Consider the following 19,680-nt stretch of genomic DNA (forward strand, 5'->3'; position numbering starts at 1 on the left):
AGTCCATTATTTGGTGAGTATTTTTTTTCAAGCGGAGGATAATCACCGCGTATAGAAATGGTTTGAGCCGCCAATAGACTAGGCCCAACCGTACCTACCCTACCCTCAATATATATGTGTTTGGCTCGTGGCCTCGTTCTCCTTTCCCCGTTTCAGCCCCCGTCTCGGATAGCCAAAATTTCTCACATCCTAATCTAAGAATTTGGCGATCTTTCTTCCTCAAACCCCCACCACCGCCGATGTCAGAGCCACCACCCGCAAAGGGGATGGAGGCCGCCGAAGCCGATAGACCATCATCCTCCACTACAAAAAAGAAACACTTCCGTGATGATACATGTTTTTCACAATAGGTCATGTTTTCTATCATGCATGTAAATCTGTGACAATTTCTGACAAAATCCAGATAGTCATACATGTGCTGTCATAGAAGTGTTCCATGACAATACTCAAATTATCATCACAGAAGTGTCCAATTCCATGATAATAAATGGCGCGTCATGGAAATGTTTTCATCAAGGATAACCGACACGTGGATCCACGGTAACCGGGTGCTGTTAAGTTCTCGGGTGGTAGCGTTGGATCCTATAATCCATTAATAGCCTATTCCAATGGCAATTTTCCACCTGTAAAATTCTCATTAGCCAATGAACCACGTTTTGCTCTAAGTTGCAACAAGTGTCATCCATCCAATGGACGAGACGAGCCTATGAAATGTTGACACGTGGAATGTACCAATAGTGGTCTGTTTACATAAAATGTCGGCCCAATCAAAGTTAGCGGATAGGCCCATTAACGACTCGCTTGCACACAACCTATTTAGAGGTACGACCTACAAGAATAGTGTAAATTCGGCCCGTCACCAGCCTGTTGTGGATTTCTCATGATTGTGGCCCATGGTCACTTCTGGCTCATTAATAGTGAGCTATGTATTTGGGCCCAATTATGACATGGTGTGTTTCCAGACTATTTAAGGTCCTGCTACATTTGGGCCCATTTGTTGCCCGACGATACCCTCGACCCATAAACAACCCATGCTAGAATTGGGCCATTTTCAGCAAGGTCTGACTTTCGGCCTATTAGCAGGCCGTTGTAGACTTGGGCCACTTCCAGCCTGATGTGATTTTCGGCCAGTTAAAGGCCGACGCAACACGGGGGCCATATGTGGCTCGACGTGACATCCGACCTATTAACGACCGATATTCTCGATGACACAAATCCAGCTCACCCACACTTTCGGCCTGTTAACGGCCCGTGTAGTAGGTCGGTGCATTTATGACCCGTGTTGACTTTCATCCTATTAACGACATGTCGTGTTGACTTTTATGCTGAGCTGGTTGAAGTTATTGGTTTCTCTGCCAAACTTTCTTGGCCTGCCAGACCAGGAAACAGATTATGCTATATTCATGTTTTACACTAATAGAGCTGGGGGAGGGGTGTATTTTAGAAGACTCTTAAGCTGAACTTGTTGAAGTTATAGTTTCATCTACTAACTTTGTCGGTCTATAATAACGAGGAAAGAGATCATGGTAGATTCGGGTTTAAACAAATAGAGTTGGAGGTACTTTAGAAGAATTTTAAGCTAAATTGGTGGAAGTTATAGGTTCCTCTGCCAAACTTTTTTTGCCTTTAAGAATAAGGAAAGAGATCATGGCAAATTCATGTTTTAAACTAATAGCATTTTGTGTGGGTGTTATTTTAGAATACTTTTAAGCTGAACAGGTTGAAGTTGTTGCTTCCTCTGCCAAACTTTGTGGTTCTACGGGAACTAGGAAATAGATTATGATAATCATGTTTTAAATTAAATGTGTTGGGTGGGGGGCATATTAGATGACTTTTATGCTGAACTGGTTGAAGGTATAGGTTTGTCCGCCAAACATTCTTGGTCTGCAAGAACCAAGGAAAATATTACGATATATTCATGTTTTTAACTGATAGAGCTTAGGAGGGAGGGGATTATTTTAGAAGACTTTTAAGTTGAATTGGTTGAAGTTATAGGTTCCTCTACCAAACATTGTTTGTCTATAATAAATAGGAAATAGATTATGGTAGATTCGTCTTTAAACTAATAGCGTTGGGGGTATTTTAGAAGACTTTTAAGCTGAACTAGAGGAAGTTATAGGTTCCACTGCCAAACATTGTTTGCCTTTAAGAACAAAGAAAGAGATCATGGAAAATTCATGTTTTAGACTTATAGCGCTCGGGTAGGGTTATTTTAGAAGACTTTTAAGCCGAACGGGTTCAAGTTGTAGGTTCCTTTGCCAAGCTTTCTTGGTCTACAAGAACCAGGAAATAGATTATGGTAGTCATATTGCTGGGTGGGGGTATTTTAGACGATTTTTCTGCAGAGATGGTTGAAGTTATAGGTTTCTCTACCAAACTTTGTGGGCATGCAAGAACCATGAAAGAGATTATAGTATATTAAGTTTTAAAACTAATAGCATCAGGGGCGTATTTTAGAAGACTTTTAAGTTGAACTTGTTGAAGTTATAGGTTCTTCTGCCAAACTTTGCTGGTATGTAATAACCAGGAAAGAGATTATGGTAGATTCATGTTTGAACTAATAGCACTGGGGAGTATTTTAGAAGACTTTTAAACTAAACTAGTTGAAGTTTTAGGTTTCTCTGCCAAACTTTCTTGGTCTGCAAGAACCAGGGATAATATTACAATATATTCTTGTTTTAAACTAATAGAGCTTAGGGGGGGGTCATTTTAGAAGACCTTTAAGTTGAATTGGTTGACGTTATATGTTCCTCTACCAAACATTGTTGGTCTACAATACCTAGTAAAGAGATCATGGTAGATTCATCTTTAAACTAATAGCATTGGGCAGTATTTTAGAAGCCTTTTAAGCTGAACTAGTGGAGTTATAGGTTCCACTGCAAACATTGTTGGTCATTAGGAACAAGGAAAGAGATCATGGCAAATTCATGTTTTAAACTAATAGCGCCCGTGTGGGGTTATTTTAGAAGACTTTTAAGCTGAACAGGTTAAAGTTGTAGGCTCCTCTGCCAAACTTTGTTGGTCTACAAGAACCAGGAAATAGATTATGGTAGTCATATATTAAACTAATTGTTTTCGGTGGGGGTATCTTAGATGACTTTTATGCAGGGCTGTTTGAAGTTATAGGTTTCCATGCCAAACTTTGTGGGCATGCAAGAACCATGAAAGAGGTTACGTATATTCAGTTTTAAAACTAATAGCGTTGGGGCGTATTTTAGAAGACTTTTTAATTCAACTGGTTGAAGTTACATGTTCTTCTGCCTAACTTTGTAGGTATGTAATAACCAGGAAAGAGATTATGGTAGATTCATGTTTGAACTAATAGCACTAGGGAGTATTTTAAAATACTTCTAAACTGAATAGGATGAACTTATCGGTTTCTCTGCCATACTTTGTTGGCCTGCAAGAACCAGGAAAGAGATCATGGCATATTAATGTTTTAAACCTAGAGTGCTCGGATCGGCGTTATTTCATAATACTTTTATGTTGAACTATTTAAAGTTACAGGTTCCTTTGGCAAACTTTGTTGGTCTGCAAGAATGTGGGATGGATTTGTGGTATACCATGTTTAAGCTAATAGCGCTTGGCAATTTTATAAGACTTTCGAGCTGAACCATGCATGCTTAATAAAACATTAACATAAACAACAATTTGCCGACTTGTATGATGTAAAACATGTTTTTACCACAATTTCATAAAATGATGATTATTTGTGTTGTGGTAGAGACACTTTCTTTCATTAGGGTCATTAACTTTATATCCATTTGTGGCAGTGAAGTATATTATGCCTATGAGATATTGTATGCATTCTTTCTTTTTGAGACGTTTTTAAGAGAGAAAGTTATTACTAACCAACTCGTTGAATTCAATTAAAATCTGTCTATGATGGCCATGTTTTTGCGGGTATTTTTCTCAAGCGAAGGATAATCCAATGCGAGCTGCCTACGCACAAGGCGAAGCCGCCCATTCCCCGTCCAAAATATATACGAGTCTGGACCCACACGGAATGTGTGGAGAAGAATATGTGGTGGAGAGGATAAGGTTGTGCCGGGTGGGATCCACAGTGAATGCATGCCGAGCGGAGGAGGAGGTGTATGTGAGGAAAAGATTAGTTGGTTGAAAAAAGAGGTTTCCATCTTTGAGACGTTCTAAAGAAGGAAAGTGTATGTGTTATCATTGGCTAAATTTAAATTGATATCTCTGTATAAAGTCCATTATTTGGTGAGTACTTTTTTTCAAGCGGAGGATAATCACCGCATATAGAAATGGCTTGAGCCGCCCATAGACTAGGCCCAACCGTACCTACCCTACCCTAAATATATACGTGTCTGGCTCGTGGGCTCGTTCCCCTTTCCCCGTTTCAGCCCCCGTCTCGGATAGCCAAAATTTCTCATATCCTAATCTAAGAATTTGGCAATCTCTTCTTCCTCAAACCCCCACCACCGCCGATGTCAAAGCCACCACCCGCAAAGGGGATGGAGGCTGCCGAAGCCGATAGACCATCATCCTCCACTACAAAAAAGAAACACTTCTGTGACGATACATGTTTTTCACAATAGGTCATGTTTTCTGTCATGCATGTACATCCATGACGATTTTCTGACAGAATCCAGATAGTCATACATGTGCTGTCATAGAAGTATTCCATGAAAATACTCAAATTATCATCACAGAAGTGTCCAATTCCATGATAATAAATGGCGCGTCATGGAAATGTTTTCGTCAAGGGTAACTGACACGTGGATCCACCATAACCGGACGCTGTTAAGTTCTCAGGTGGCAGCGTTGGATCCGATAATCCGTTAATAGACTATTATAATGGCAATTTTCCACGTGTAAAATTCTCATTCACCAATGAACCACGTTTTGCTCTAAGTTGTGACAAGTGTCATCCATCCAATGGACGAGATGAGCCTATGAAATGTTGACACGTGGAACAGACAAACAGTGGTCCATTTACATAAAAAGGTCAGCCCAATAAAAGTTAGCGGATAGGCCCATTGACGACTCACTTGCACACCACCTATTTAGAGGTACGACCCGCAAGAATAGTGTAAATTCGGCCCATCACCAGCCTGTTGTGGATTTCTCATGATTGTGGCCCATGGTCACTTCTGGCTTATTAATAGTGAGCTATGTATTTGGGCCCAATTATGGCATGGTGTGTTTCCAGACTGTTTAAGGTCCTGCTACATTTGGGCCCATTTGTTGCCCGACCATACCCTCGACCCATAAACAACCCATGATAGAATTGGGCCATTTTCGGCAAGGTCTTACTTTGGGCCTATTAGCGGGCCACTGTAGACTTGGGCCACTTCCAGCCCGATGTGATTTTCGGCCAGTTAAAGGCCGACGCAACACATGGGCCATATGTGGCTCGACGTGACATCCGGCCTATTAACGACCGATATTCTCGATGACAGAAATCCGGCTCGCCCACACTCTCAGCCTGTTAACGGCCCGTGTAGTAGGTCGTTGCATTTACGGCCCGTGTTAACTTTCAACCTATTAACGACATGTCGTGTTGAATTTTATGCTGAACTGGTTGAAGTTATTGGTTTCTCTGCCAAACATTCTTGGTCTGCCAGACCAGGAAAGAGATTATGCTATATTCATGTTTTACACTAATAGAGCTGGGGGGGGTGTATTTTAGAAGACTCTTAAGCTGAACTTGTGGAAGTTATAGGTTCCTCTGCTAACTTTATCGGTCTATAATAACGAGGAAAGAGATCATGGTAGATTCAGGTTTAAACAAATAGAGTTGGGGGGTACTTTAGAAGAATTTTAAGCTAAACTGGTGGAAGTTATAGGTTCCTTTGGCAAACTTTTTTGGCCTTTAAGTATAAGGAAAGAGATCATGGCAAATTCATGTTTGAAACTAATAGCATTTGTGTGGGGGTTATTTTAGAATACTTTTAAGCTGAACAGGTTGAAGTTGTTGGTTCCTCTGCCAAACTTTGTGGTTCTACAGGAACTAGGAAATAGATTATGATAATCATGTTTTAAATTAATTGTGTTGGGTGGGGGGCATTTTAGATGACTTTTGTGCTGAACTGGTTGAAGGTATAGGTTTGTCTGCCAAACATTGTTGGTCTGCAAGAACTAAGAAAAATATTATGATATATTCATGTTTAAACTGATAGAGCTTAGGCGGGAGGGGATTATTTTAGAAAACTTTTAAGTTGAATTGGTCGAAGTTATAGGTTCCTATACCAAACATTGTTTGTCTATAATAACTAGGAAAGAGACTACGATAGATTCATCTTTAAACTAATAGCAATGGGGGTATTTTAGAAGACTTTTAAACTGAATTGGAGGAAGTTATAGGTTCCACTGCCAAACATTGTTTGCCTTTAAGAACAAAGAAAGAGATCATAAAAAATTCATGTTTTAAACTTATAGCGCTCGGGTGGGGTTATTTTAGAAGACTTTTAAGCCGAACAGGTTCAAGTTGTAGGTTCCTTTGCCCAGCTTTGTTGGTCTACAAGAACCAGGAAATAGGTTATGGTAGTCATATTGCTGGGTGCGGGTATTTTAGACGAGTTTTATGCAGAGATGGTTGAAGTTATAGGTTTCTCTACCAAACTTTGTGGGCATGCAAGAATCATGAAAGAGATTACAGTATATTCAGTTTTAACTAATAGCATCAGGGGCGTATTTTAGAAGACTTTTAAGTTGAACTTGTTGAAGTTATAGGTTCTTCTGCCAAACTTTGTTGGTATGTAATAACCAGGAAAGAGATTATGGTAGATTCATGTTTGAACTAATAGCACTGGGGAGTATTTTAGAATACTTTTAAACTGAACTAGTTGAAGTCTTAGGTTTCTCTGCCAAACTTTCTTAGTCTACAAGAACCAGGGAAAATATTACAATATATTCATGTTTTAAACTAATAGAGCTTAGGGGGGAAGGTCATTTTAGAAGACCTTTAAGTTGAATTGGTTGACGTTATATGTTCCTCTACCAAACATTGTTGGTCTACAATACCTAGGAAAGAGATTATGGTAGATTCATCTTTAAAATAATAGCATTGGGCAGTATTTTAGAAGCCTTTTAAGCTGAACTAGTGGAGTTATAGGTTCCACTGCAAACATTGTTGGCCATTAAGAACAAGGAAATAGATCATGGCAAATTCATGTTTTAAACTAATAGCGCCCATGTGGGGTTATTTTAGAAGACTTTTAAGCTGAACAGGTTGAAGTTGTAGGCTCCTCTGCCAAACTTTGTTGGTCTACAAGAACCAGGAAATAGATTATGGTAGTCATATATTAAACTATTTTTTTTGGTGTGGGTATCTTAGACGACTTTTATGCAGAGCTGTTTGAAGTTATAGGTTTCCATGCCAAACTTTGTGGGCATGCAAGAACCATGAAAGAGATTACATATATTCAGTTTTAAAACTAATAGCGTTGGGGCGTATTTTAGAAGACTTTTAGGTTCAACTGGTTGAAGTTACATGTTCTTCTGCCAAACTTTGTAGGTATGTGATAACCAGGAAAGAGATTATGGTAGATTTATGTTTGAACTAATAGCACTAGGGAGTATTTTAAAATACTTTTAAACTGAATAGGATGAAGTTATAGGTTTCTCTGCCAAACTTTGTTGGCCTGCATGAACCAGGAAAGAGATCATGGCATATTCATGTTTTAAACCAAGAGTGCTCGGATCGACGTTATTTTATAATACTTTTATGCTGAACTGTTTAAAGTTACAGGTTCCTTTGCCAAACTTTGTTGGTCTGCAAGAATGTGGGACGATATTTGTGGTATACCATGTTTAAACTAATAGCGCTTGGCTATTTTATAAGACTTTCGAGTTGAACCATGCATGCTTAATAAAACATTAACATAAACAACAATTTGCCTGCTTGTATGATGTAAAAAAATGGTGTTACCACACTTACATGAACTTTTGATTATTTGTGTTGTGGTAGAGACACTTCTTTCATTAGGGTCATTAACTTTATATCCGTTTGTGGTAGTGAAGTATATCATGCCAATGAGATAGTGTATGCATTCTTTCTTTTTTGAGATGTTTTCAAGAGAGAGAGTTACTACTAACCAAATTGTTGAATTCATATGAGTTTGGCCTCATAGGGAATGTGTGGAGAAGAATATGTGGTGGAGAGGATAAGGTTGCAGCTGGCCGGACCCCAAAGTGAACGCTTGTTGGGCGGAGGAGGAGGTGTACGGGAGGAAAATATTAGTTGGTTGAAAAAGGGTTTTCCATCTTTGAGACGTTCTAAAGAAGTAAAGTGTATGCGTTATCATTGGCTAAATTTAAATTGATGTGTCTATATAAAGTCTATTATTTGGTGAGTATTTTTCTCAAGGGGAGGATAATCAGATCATATAAAATAGCTCGAGCCGCCCATAGACTTGGCGCAACCGTGCCTACCCCACCCGCAATATATACGAGTCTGGCTCGTGAACCAGTTCCCCTTTCCCTGTTTCAACCCCCATCGTGGATGGCCAAAATTCTGCACATTCTAATCTAGGCATTCTGAGATCTATCCTTCCTCCAACCCAAACCATTGCCAATGTTGGAGCCACCGCCCACAAAGGGGGCGGAGGCCGCCGAAGCTGATAGACCATCACCCTCCACTACAAAAAAATCACTTCCATTTTCACAGTAGGTCACATTTTTTGTCTTGCATGTACATCTGTGACGATTTTTTAACAGAATCCAGATAGTCATACATGTGCTGTTATAGAAGTGTTCCATGACAATATTCAAATTATCATCACGGAAGTGCCCACTTCCATGATGATAAATGGAGCGTCATGGAAGTGTTTTTGTCAAGGGTAATCGACACATAGCATCCACCATAATAGATCACCATTAAGCTATCGGGTGGCGGCATTAGATCCGATACTCCGTTAACAACTCGGACCAATGGCGATTTTCCACGTGTAAAATTCTCATTCGCCAATGGAACCACGTGTTGGCTCTAAGTTGCGACAAGTGTCATCCATCTAATGGATGAGATGAGCCTATGAAACGTTGACATGTGGCACGACCCAATAGTGGTCCATTTACATAAAAATGCCAGCCCACTCAGAGTTAGCAGGCAAACCCATTAACGGTCTTCTTGCACACAACACATTTACAGGTACGACACGCAACAATAGTGTTAATTTGGCCCGTCACCGGCCTGTCGTGTATTTCTAATCATTGCGGCCCATGGTCACTTATGGCTCATTAACAATCTGTTATGTATTTGCGCCAATTACGGCCTGGTGTGTTTTCGGCCGGTTTAAGGTCCTGCTACATTTGGGCCCATTTGTTGTCCGATGATACTTTCGTCCCATAAACGCCCCATGTTGGAATTGGGCCATTTTCAGCCAGGTCAAACTTTCTGGCTGTTAGTGCCTGCTACGTCTTGAGATTGCATTGGTTTTCCTTGAAGAAGAAAGGGTGATGCAGCACAGTAGCGTAAGTATTTCCCTCAGTTTTTGAGAACCAAGGTATCAATCCAGTAGGAGGCTCCTCACAAGTCCTACAAACCTACACAAACAAACAAAGAACTTGCAACCAACGCAATAAAGGGGTTGTCAATCCCTTGACGGCCACTTGCAAAAGTGAGATCTGATAGAGATAATATGATAAGATAAATATATTTTTGGTATTTTATAATATAGATGCAGAAAATAAAGATGCAAATAAAAGTAGATTGAAAGCTTATATGATAAAGGATAGACCCGGGGGCCATAGGTTTCACTAGAGGCTTCTCTCAAGATAGCATAAGTATTACGATGGGTGAACAAATTACTGTCGAGCAATTGATAGAAAAGCGAATAATTATGAGATTATCTAGGCATGATCATGTATATAGGCATCACGTCCGTGACAAGTAGACCGACTCCTGCCTGCATCTACTACTATTACTCCACACATCGACCGCTATCCAGCATGCATCTAGAGTATTAAGTTCATAAGAACAGAGTAATGCATTAAGAAAGATGACATGATGTAGAGGGATAAACTCAAGCAATATGATATAAACCCCATCTTTTTATCCTCGATGGCAACAATACAATACGTGCCATGCAACCCATTCTGTCACTGGGTAAGGACACCACAAGATTGAACCCGAAGCTAAGCACTTCTCCCATGGCAAGAAAGGTCAATCTAGTAGGCCAAACCAAACCGATAATTCGAAGAGACTTGCAAAGATAACTCAATCAAACATAAAAGAATTCAGAGGAGATTCAAATATTATTCATATATAAACTTGATCATAAACCCACAATTCATCGGATCTCGACAAACACACCGCAAAAAGAGATTACATCGAATAGATATCCACAAGAGAGGGGGAGAACATTGTATTGAGATCCAAAAAGAGAGAAGAAGCCAACTAGCTAATAACTATGGACCCGAAGGTCTATGGTAAACTACTCACAACTCATCGGAGGAGCTATGGTGTTGATGTAGAAGCCCTCCGTGGTGGATTCCCCCTCGGCAGAATGCCGGTGACGGCTCCAAGATGGGATCTCGTGGATACAGAAGGTTACGGTGGTGGAAATATTTCTTCGGTGGCTCCCTGGATGTTTTTGGGGTATGTAGGCTTATATAGGAGGAAGAAGTACGTTGGTGGCTGCCCGAGGGGTCCATGAGATAGGGGGGCGCACCCAGGAGGGGTGGGCGCGCCCTCCTATCTCGTGGCCGCCTCGGCTGCTTCTTGGCTTGCACTCCAAGTCCTCTGGATCACGTTCGTTCCAAAAATCATGCTCCCTAAGGTTTCATTCTGTTTGGACTCCATTTGATATTCCTTTTCTTCGAAATACCGAAATAGGCAAAAAAACAACAATACGGGCTGGGCCTCCGGTTAATAGGTTAGTCCCAAAAATGATATAATTGTGTAAAATAAAGCCCATAAACATCTAAAACAGGTAATATAATAGAATTGAACAATCAAAAGTTATAGATACGTTGGAGACGTATCAAGCATACCTAAGCTTAATTCCTGCTCGTCCTCGAGTAGGTAAATGATAAAAACAGAATTTTTGATGTGGAATGCTACCTAGCATAATTTATCAATGTAATTTATCTTTATTGTGGCATGAATGTTCAAATCCAAATGATTCAAAATAAAAGTTCATATTGACAAAATAAATAGTAATACTTCAAGCATACTAATAAAAGCAATCATGTCTTCTCAAAATAACATGGCTAAAGAAAGTTCATCCCTACAAAACCATATAGTTAGGCTATGCTTCATTTTGGTCACACAAAGATGTTCCCAACTTCTATACCCTCTATGACAAGCCAAGCAATTGTTTCGTACTTAAATAATCTCAAACTTTTTCAACCTTCACGCAATACATGAGCGTGAGCCATGGATATAGCACTATGGGTGGAATAGAATAATGATTGGGGACGGTGTGGAGAAGACAAAAAGGAGAAAGTCTCACATTGACAAGGATAATAAACAGGCTATGGGAATGCCCATCAATTGATGTCAACATGAGGAGTAGGGATTGCCATGCAACAGATGCACTAGAGCTATGAATGAAAGCTCAACAAAAGAAAACTAGTGGGTGTGCATCCAACTTGCTTGCTCACGAAGACCTAGGGCATTTGAGGAAGCCCATCGTAGGAATATACAAGCCAAGTTCTATAATGAAAAATTCCCACTAGTATATGAAAGTGACAACTTATGAGACTCTCTACATCAAAAACATGGTGCTACTTTGAAGCACAATATATGAGACTCACTACATGAAGAACATGGTGCTACTTTGAAGCACAAGTGTGGAAAAAGAGATAGTAGCATTGCCCCTTTATTTATTTTCTTTTTCTTTATTTATTTTTCTTTTTCTTTTTTCTTTTCTTTTTGGCCTTTCTTCTTTTTTTTTTCTTTTGGCCTTTTTTGGGCAATGCTTTAATAATGATGATCATCACACTTTTATTGATTACAACACCTGAATTACAACTCGAAACTAGAACAAGATATGACTCTATATGAATGCCTCCGGTGGTGTACCGAGATGGTGCAATGAATCAAGAGTGACATGTATAAAAAATTATGCATGGTGGCTTTGCCACAAATACGATGTCACCTACATGATCATGCAATGGCAATATGACAAAAGTAATGTATGTCATGATGATGATGAACGGAACGGTGGAAAATTGCATGACAATATATCTCGGAATGGCTACGGAAATGCCATAAATAGGTAGGTATGGTGGCTGTTTTGAGGAAGATATAAGGAGGTTTATGTGTGACAGAGCGTATCGTATCACGGGGTTTGGATGCACCGGCAGAGTTTGCACCAACTCTCAAGGTGAGAAAGGGCAATGCACGGTACCGAAGAGGCTAGCAATGATGCAAAGGTTAAAGTGCGTATAATCCATGGACTCAACATTCGTTAAAAGAACTCATATACTTATTGCAAAAATTTAGAAGTCATCAAAAATCAGGCACTACGCGCATGCTCCTAGGGGGATAGATTGGTAGGAAAAGACCATCGCTCGTCCCCGACCGCCACTCGTAAGGATGCACAAGCCAGGTACACTTCATGCTTCAAATTTGTTACACAACTTTGACCATACGTGTATGCTATGAGACTTGCTAACTTCAACACAAGAATTCTTTAAATTCATAATCACCCAACTAGCATGACTTTAATATCACTACCTACATATCTCAAAACAATTATCAAGTATCAAGTTGATCATAGCATCCAATTCACTTCCTCTGATAGTTTTTATTATACCCAACTTAGATGCTCATCATTCTAGGACCAATTTATAACCATAGCAAATACCATGATGTTCTAAAAGACTCTCAAAATAATATAAGTGAAGCATGATAGATAAACAATTTCTTCAAAATTAAACCACCGCCGTGCTCTGAAAGATATAAATGAAGTACTAGAGCAAAAACTATCTAGCTCAAAAGATATAAGTGAAGCACATAGAGTATTCTAATAAATTTCAATCAAGTAGGCTTCCCCCAAAATGTGTGTTACATCAAGGATGATTGTGGTAAACTAAAAAGCAAAAACTAATATAATACACGATGCTCCAAGCAAAACACATATCATGTGGCGAATAAAAGTATAGCTCCAAGTAAAGTTACCAATGAACGAAGACGAAAGAGGGGATGCCTTCCGGGGGCATCCCCAGCTTAGGCTTTTGGCTATTCTTGAATATCTTGGGGTGCCTTGGGCATCCCCAAGCTTAGGCTTTTGCCACCCTTTATTCCATATTCTATCAAATCTTTACCCAAAACTTGAAAACTTCACAACACAAAACTCAACAGGAAATCTCATAAGCTCCGTTAGTGAAAGAAAAAAAAACACCACATAAGGTACTTTAATGAACTCATTCTTTATTTATATTGGTGTTAAACCTAATGTATTCCAAGTTCTCTATGGTTCATACCCTTACATACTAACCATAGATGCATCAAAATAAGCAAACAACACACGAAAAACAGAATCTGCCAAAAACAGAACAGTCTGTAGCAATCTGTATCTAACGCACACTTATGGAACCTTAAAAATCCTAACAAAATAGGACGTCCTAAACAATTTGTTTATTGAACAGAATCAAAAAGAATCAATGCAAAATCTCGTTTCTGTGATTTATTGAATTTGTTCTCGTGAGCGCAAAGTTTCTGTTTTTCAGCAGAATCAAATCAACTCATATCATAGGTTATCCTATAGGTTCTACTTGGCACAAACACTAAATAAAGCATGAAAACACATCTAAAAAGAAAGTAGATGCAAAATTTATTACTAAAAAGGAACAAAAACAAAAAACACAAAGAAAATTGGGTTGCCTCCCAACTAGCGCTATCGTTTAACGCCCCTAGCTAGGCATAAAAGCGAAGATAGATGTAAGTAGTGCCATCTTTGGCACTTGATTCATAGGTAGCTGGTATAATAGATTCATAAGGTAATTTAACTTTCTTTCTTGGAAAGTGCTCCATGCCTTTTTTTAATGGAAATTGGAATCTAATATTCCCTTCCTTCATACCAATAGTCGCACCAATCGTTGTAAGGAAAGGTCTACCAAGAATAATAGGGCAAGAAAGATTGCAATCGATATCAAGAACGATAAAATCAACGGGCACCAAATTTCTATTTGCAACAATTGGAACATCATTGATACTTCCCATTGGCTTTTTAATGGTGGAATCCGCAAGGTGCAAATTTAAAGAGCAATCATCAAGATCATGGAAACCTAGAATATCACATAAAGTTTTCGGAATCGTAGAAACACTAGCACCCAAATCACACAAAGCAAAACACTCATAATCTTTAATTTTAATATTTATAGTAGGTTCACACTCATCATTAAGTTTTCTAGGTATAGAAATTTCCAAATTAAGTTTTTCATCAAAAGATCGCATCAAGGCATCAACAATATGTTTGGTAAAAGCTTTATTTTGACTATAAGCATGAGGAGAATTAACAACAGATTGCAACAAGGAAATACAACTTTCTAAAGAACAATTATCATAATCAAAATCCTTGAAATCCGGGATAGTGGGTTCAATACTATTTAAAGTCATGACCTCTCCAATCCCACTTTTACGAAATTTAGCATCAAGATCTAAAAATTCCGAATTCTCGGGACGCCATCTAAATAAAGTTGACTCATCTCCAGTCCCATTATTATCAAGATTAATATTGCAAAACAAAGATATAATAGGGGACACATCAATAACTTTAAGATCTTCATCATTATTTTCATGGAAGGTAGAAGAACACGCTTTTACAAAGCAATCTTTCTTAGCACGCAATCTAGCGGTTCTTTCTTTGCACTCGTCAATGGACACTCTCATTTCTTTGAGAGACTCATTGATATCATGCTTAGGAGAAGAAGATCTAAGTTTGAGAGAATCAACATCAAGCGAAAGTCTATCAACGTTCCTACCAAATCATCAACTTTGAGCAATTTTTCTTCAAGCAAAGCATTAAAATTCTTTTGAGAGATCATAAATTCCTTCACACTATTTTCAAAATCAGAAGGCATCTTATTAAAATTACCATAAGAATTATTGTAGGAATTTCCATAATTATTAGAGGAATTGCTAGGAAACGGTCTATGATTAAAGTTTCCTCTATAAGAATTGTTTCCAAAATTATTCCTACCAACAAAATTTACATCCATAGATTCATTATTATTCTCAATCAAGGTAGATAAAGGCATATCATTGGGATCAATAGAAGAACTCTTAGTAGCAAACAATCTCATAAGCTCAGCCATCTTTCCACTCAAAACATTAATTTCTTCTATAGCATGCACTTTTTTACTAGTAGATCATTCGGTGTGCCATTGAGAATAATTAGCCATAATATTATCAAGAAGTTTTATAGCATCTCCTAATGTGATTTCCATAAACGTGCCTCCGGCAACCGAATCTAAAAGATTTCTAGAAGCAAAGTTTAATCCGGCATAAATTTTTTGTATGATCATCCATAAATTCAAACCATGAGTAGGGCAATTGCAAATCATTAATTTCATTCTTTCCCAAGATTGGGCAACATGCTCATGATCAAATTGTTTAAAATTCATAATATCATTCCTAAGCGAGATGATCTTATCGGGAGGAAAATACTTAGAGATAAAAGCATCTTTGCACTTGTTCTAAGAATCAATACTATTTTTAGGCAAAGATGAAAACCAAACTTTAGCACGATCTCTAAGTGAAAATGGAAATAACTTCGATTTAACAATATCATTATCCGTATCTTTTTTATTTTGCATCTCACACAAATCAACAAAGTTATTTAGATGAGTAGCGACATCTTCACTAGGAAGGTCGGAGAATTGATCTTTCATAACAAGATTCAGCAAAGCAGCATTGATTTCACAAGACTCAACATCATTAAGAGGAGCAATCGGAGTACTAAGGAAATCATTATTATTGGTATTGGAGAAATCACACAATTTGGTATTATCTTGCGCCATGGCGACAAGTAATCCAACACACAAGCAAACAGAAAAAAGGCAAGCGAAAGAGAGAGGAAGAAGAATACAAGCAGAAAAGAGAGGAGATTGGGAAAGAGAGGGCAAATAAAACGGCAAGAGTGAAGTGGGGGAGAGGAAAACGAGAGGCAAATGGAAAATAATGTAAATGCGAGGGAGATGAGTTTGTGATGGGTACTTGGTATGTCTTGACTTGAGCGAAGACCTCCCCGGCAACGGCGCCAGAAATCCTTCTTGCTACGTCTTGAGCTTGCGTTGGTTTTCCTTGAAGAGGAAAGGGTGATGCATCATAGTAGCGTAAGTATTTCCCTCAGTTTTTGAGAACCAAGGTATCAATCCAGTAGGAGGCTCCTCACATGTCCCACGAACCTACACAAACAAACAAAGAAATCACAACCAACGCGATAAAGGGGTTGTCAATCCCTTCACGGCCACTTGCAAAAGTGAGATCTGATAGAGATAATATGATAAGATAAATATATTTTTGGTATTTTATAATATAGATGTAGAAAATAAAGATGCAAATAAAAGTAGATTGAAAGCTTATATGATAAAGGATAGACCCGGGGGGCATAGGTTTCACTAGAGGCTTCTCTCAAGATAGCATAAATATTACGATGGGTGAACAAATTACTGTCAAACAACTGATAGAAAAGCGAATAATTATGAGATTATCTAGGCATGATCATGTATATAGGCATCATGTCCGTGACAAGTAGACCGACTCCTGCCTGCATCTACTACTATTACTCCACACATCGACCGCTATCCAGCATGCATCTAGAGTATTAAGTTCATAAGAACAGAGTAACGCATTAAGAAAGATGACATGATGTAGAGGGATAAACTCAAGCAATATGATATAAACCCCATCTTTTTATCCTCGATGGCAACAATACAATACGTGCCTTGCAACCCTTTCTGTCACTCGGTAAGGACACCGCAAGATTGAACCCAAAGCTAAGCACTTCTCCCATGGCAAGAAAGATCAATCTAGTAGACCAAACCAAACCGATAATTCGAAGAGACTTGCAAAGGTAACTCAATCATACATAAAGGAATTCAGAGGAGATTCAAATATTATTCATAGATAAACTTGATCATAAACCCACAATTCATCGGATCTCGACAAACACACCGCAAAAAGAGATTACATCGAATACATCTCCATAAGAGAGGGGGAGAACATTGTATTGAGATCCAAAAAGAGAGAAGAAGCCAACTAGCTAATAACTATGGACCCGAAGGTCTGTGGTAAACTACTCACAACTCATCGGAGGAGCTATGGTGTTGATGTGGAAGCCCTCCATGGTGGATTCCCCCTCCGGCAGAACACCGGCGATGGCTCCAAGATGGGATCTCGCGGATACAGAAGGTTATGGTGGTGGAAATATTTCTTCGATGGCTCCCTGGATGTTTTTGGGGTATGTAGGCTTATATAGGAGGAAGAAGTACGTCGGTGGCCGCCCGAGGGGTCCACGAGACAAGGGCCGCGCCCAGGAGGGGTGGGCGCGCCCTCCTATCTCGTGGATGCCTCGGTTGCTTCTTGGCTTGCACTCCAAGTCCTCTGGATCACGTTTGTTCCAAAAATCACGCTCTCGAAGGTTACATTCCGTTTGGACTCCATTTGTTATTCCTTTTCTTTAAAATACTGAAATAGGCAAAAAACCAACAATACGGGCTGGGCCTCCGGTTAGTAGGTTAGTCCCAAAAATGATATAATTGTGTAAAATAAAGCCCATCAACATCTGAAACAGGTAATATAATAGCATGTAACAATCAAAAATTATAGATACGTTGGAGACTTATCAGCGGCCCACTGTAAGTTTGGCGACTTCCAGCCTGATGTGATTTTTGGCCAATTAATGGTCGACACAACGCATGGCCATATGTGGCCCAACATGATATTCAGCCTATTAACGACCCATATTCTTGATGACATAAATCTAGCCCACCCGCACTTTCGGCCTGTTAAAGGCTGGTGTAGTAGGTCAACGCATTTAGGGCCCGTGTTGACTTTCATCATGTTAACGGCCCGCAAATGGGCCACCATGGGCATATGCTTTGGGTGTCTCTCTTTAGGAGCAGTCTGCACTTGGTTGGGTGGTGATGTCGCCGAGCGGCCAAGCAGTTATCTACCACCTTTTAAGTGGTTACTTCTACTACAATGTGCACCAATGCTTGCACCACCTTCAATCTATTAATATGGTACTTAACATCATCATCTACCTCCATTCGCTGTAGTTGGGGGGCTCTGAAAGTTTCATGTTTTCAAATGCCACCTCATTTTTCTCCTATTTGTGTTGTTTCCCATGTTTGAAACTAAAGGGACAAAGAGCTATAGAAATATATGAAATTTAGCTCCACTAAATGATAACAAGTCGAGTAGTCATTTAGTTTCTTTTTTTTCATGTGCTTTCATAAGGCACTATTGACTTATTCACTTTCTTTTTACCTCCTTTTGATTTGTTTGGCACCTAGCACAACATCTTGGGTTGAAGTGGTTGAGTTCCACTTGTAGTTGCAACAATTTTTTGAATAATAGAAACTAAGTCGATTATATGATTCAGTTGTATCTTTCTTCTTATCAATAATGGTCTAGGCCATTTATTATTTGATCCTATGGTTGTGTTGGTGTCTTAGTTTTTATGTTTTAAAAAAGGCACAAATAACATCAACTCTATCTAATTAAAGTTCAATACATTCACATATGCACATGCTTATCTGCTACTAATGGTATTTATTATCCCATCATTTTACCTGCCTAATAACGAATAGGAGCAACCTCATGCCTTACTACTCTCTAGCCTCCATCCACCTATGGAAAATCCATGCTCCGGGTACACAACTGTTTGAATACAGATATGGAATTTGTAAACCAAATCATGTTGTACAATATAATCCAGGACCACTATAGTATTTTTTATTTAGAGAAAACACTTGGTAGGTGAGGATTTAGCAGAAGCAATTGATAGATAGGGCAAACCTTGCATATCTTTAAAGAAATCCTTATTGTGGATCACAATTTTCCTATTTTGTCTAATACTGTCTGTTTACAAATGTTTCTGAATTAGTATACTATATTTTGATAAGCCAAGAAAAAGGCATCCAAGAGGTCTTGGTATTTATGGGAAACATTATGATGAGTGGCTGGTATATTACATAGTTCATGTATGTGTTTATGGTTGTGGTGCAAGCTATATTTTAGACTAAGAGGAGCAGCCATTGGAGCATGGTACCTTTGCTATTTGATAAAAAATGATTCATAGTTGAGTAACCTACATATGGTGTTCCAAAACATATCTTCTTATAAAATATATGCATTTACTGAAGTCTTGAAGATTTTCATTTCATTGCTGGAGTTGTCCACATAAAATCATATACATCTTAGTTCTTAACACTAGAAATCCCACTTCAAAATGACAACCATGAATGGTTAATAGTTTTTTTTGTATATTTAAAAATACATCCTACCACTGGGTGTAGTGTATATAGATTTGTGGCCTCCGGGCTTATGTGTTGGTAAGAAACCAACATTCAGTCAGTAAATATAATGATTTTGTTTGTGTTAAATAGATGAGGGATAAGCTTGATCCATTGGAGCTTCTGAAACTGTGAGAGATTTTGAATCCCCACAAGAAGCCCATGAGTCTGGCAAGTATCACATGCCACTTTGACATTCAATGTATTTGTTCAGAATTGTCAACTTGGGGATGACATGGACTGAGA

This window comes from Triticum dicoccoides, chromosome 1B (assembly GCF_002162155.2).
Source record: "Triticum dicoccoides isolate Atlit2015 ecotype Zavitan chromosome 1B, WEW_v2.0, whole genome shotgun sequence".
In the NCBI taxonomy this organism is placed as follows: Eukaryota; Viridiplantae; Streptophyta; class Magnoliopsida; order Poales; family Poaceae; genus Triticum; species Triticum dicoccoides.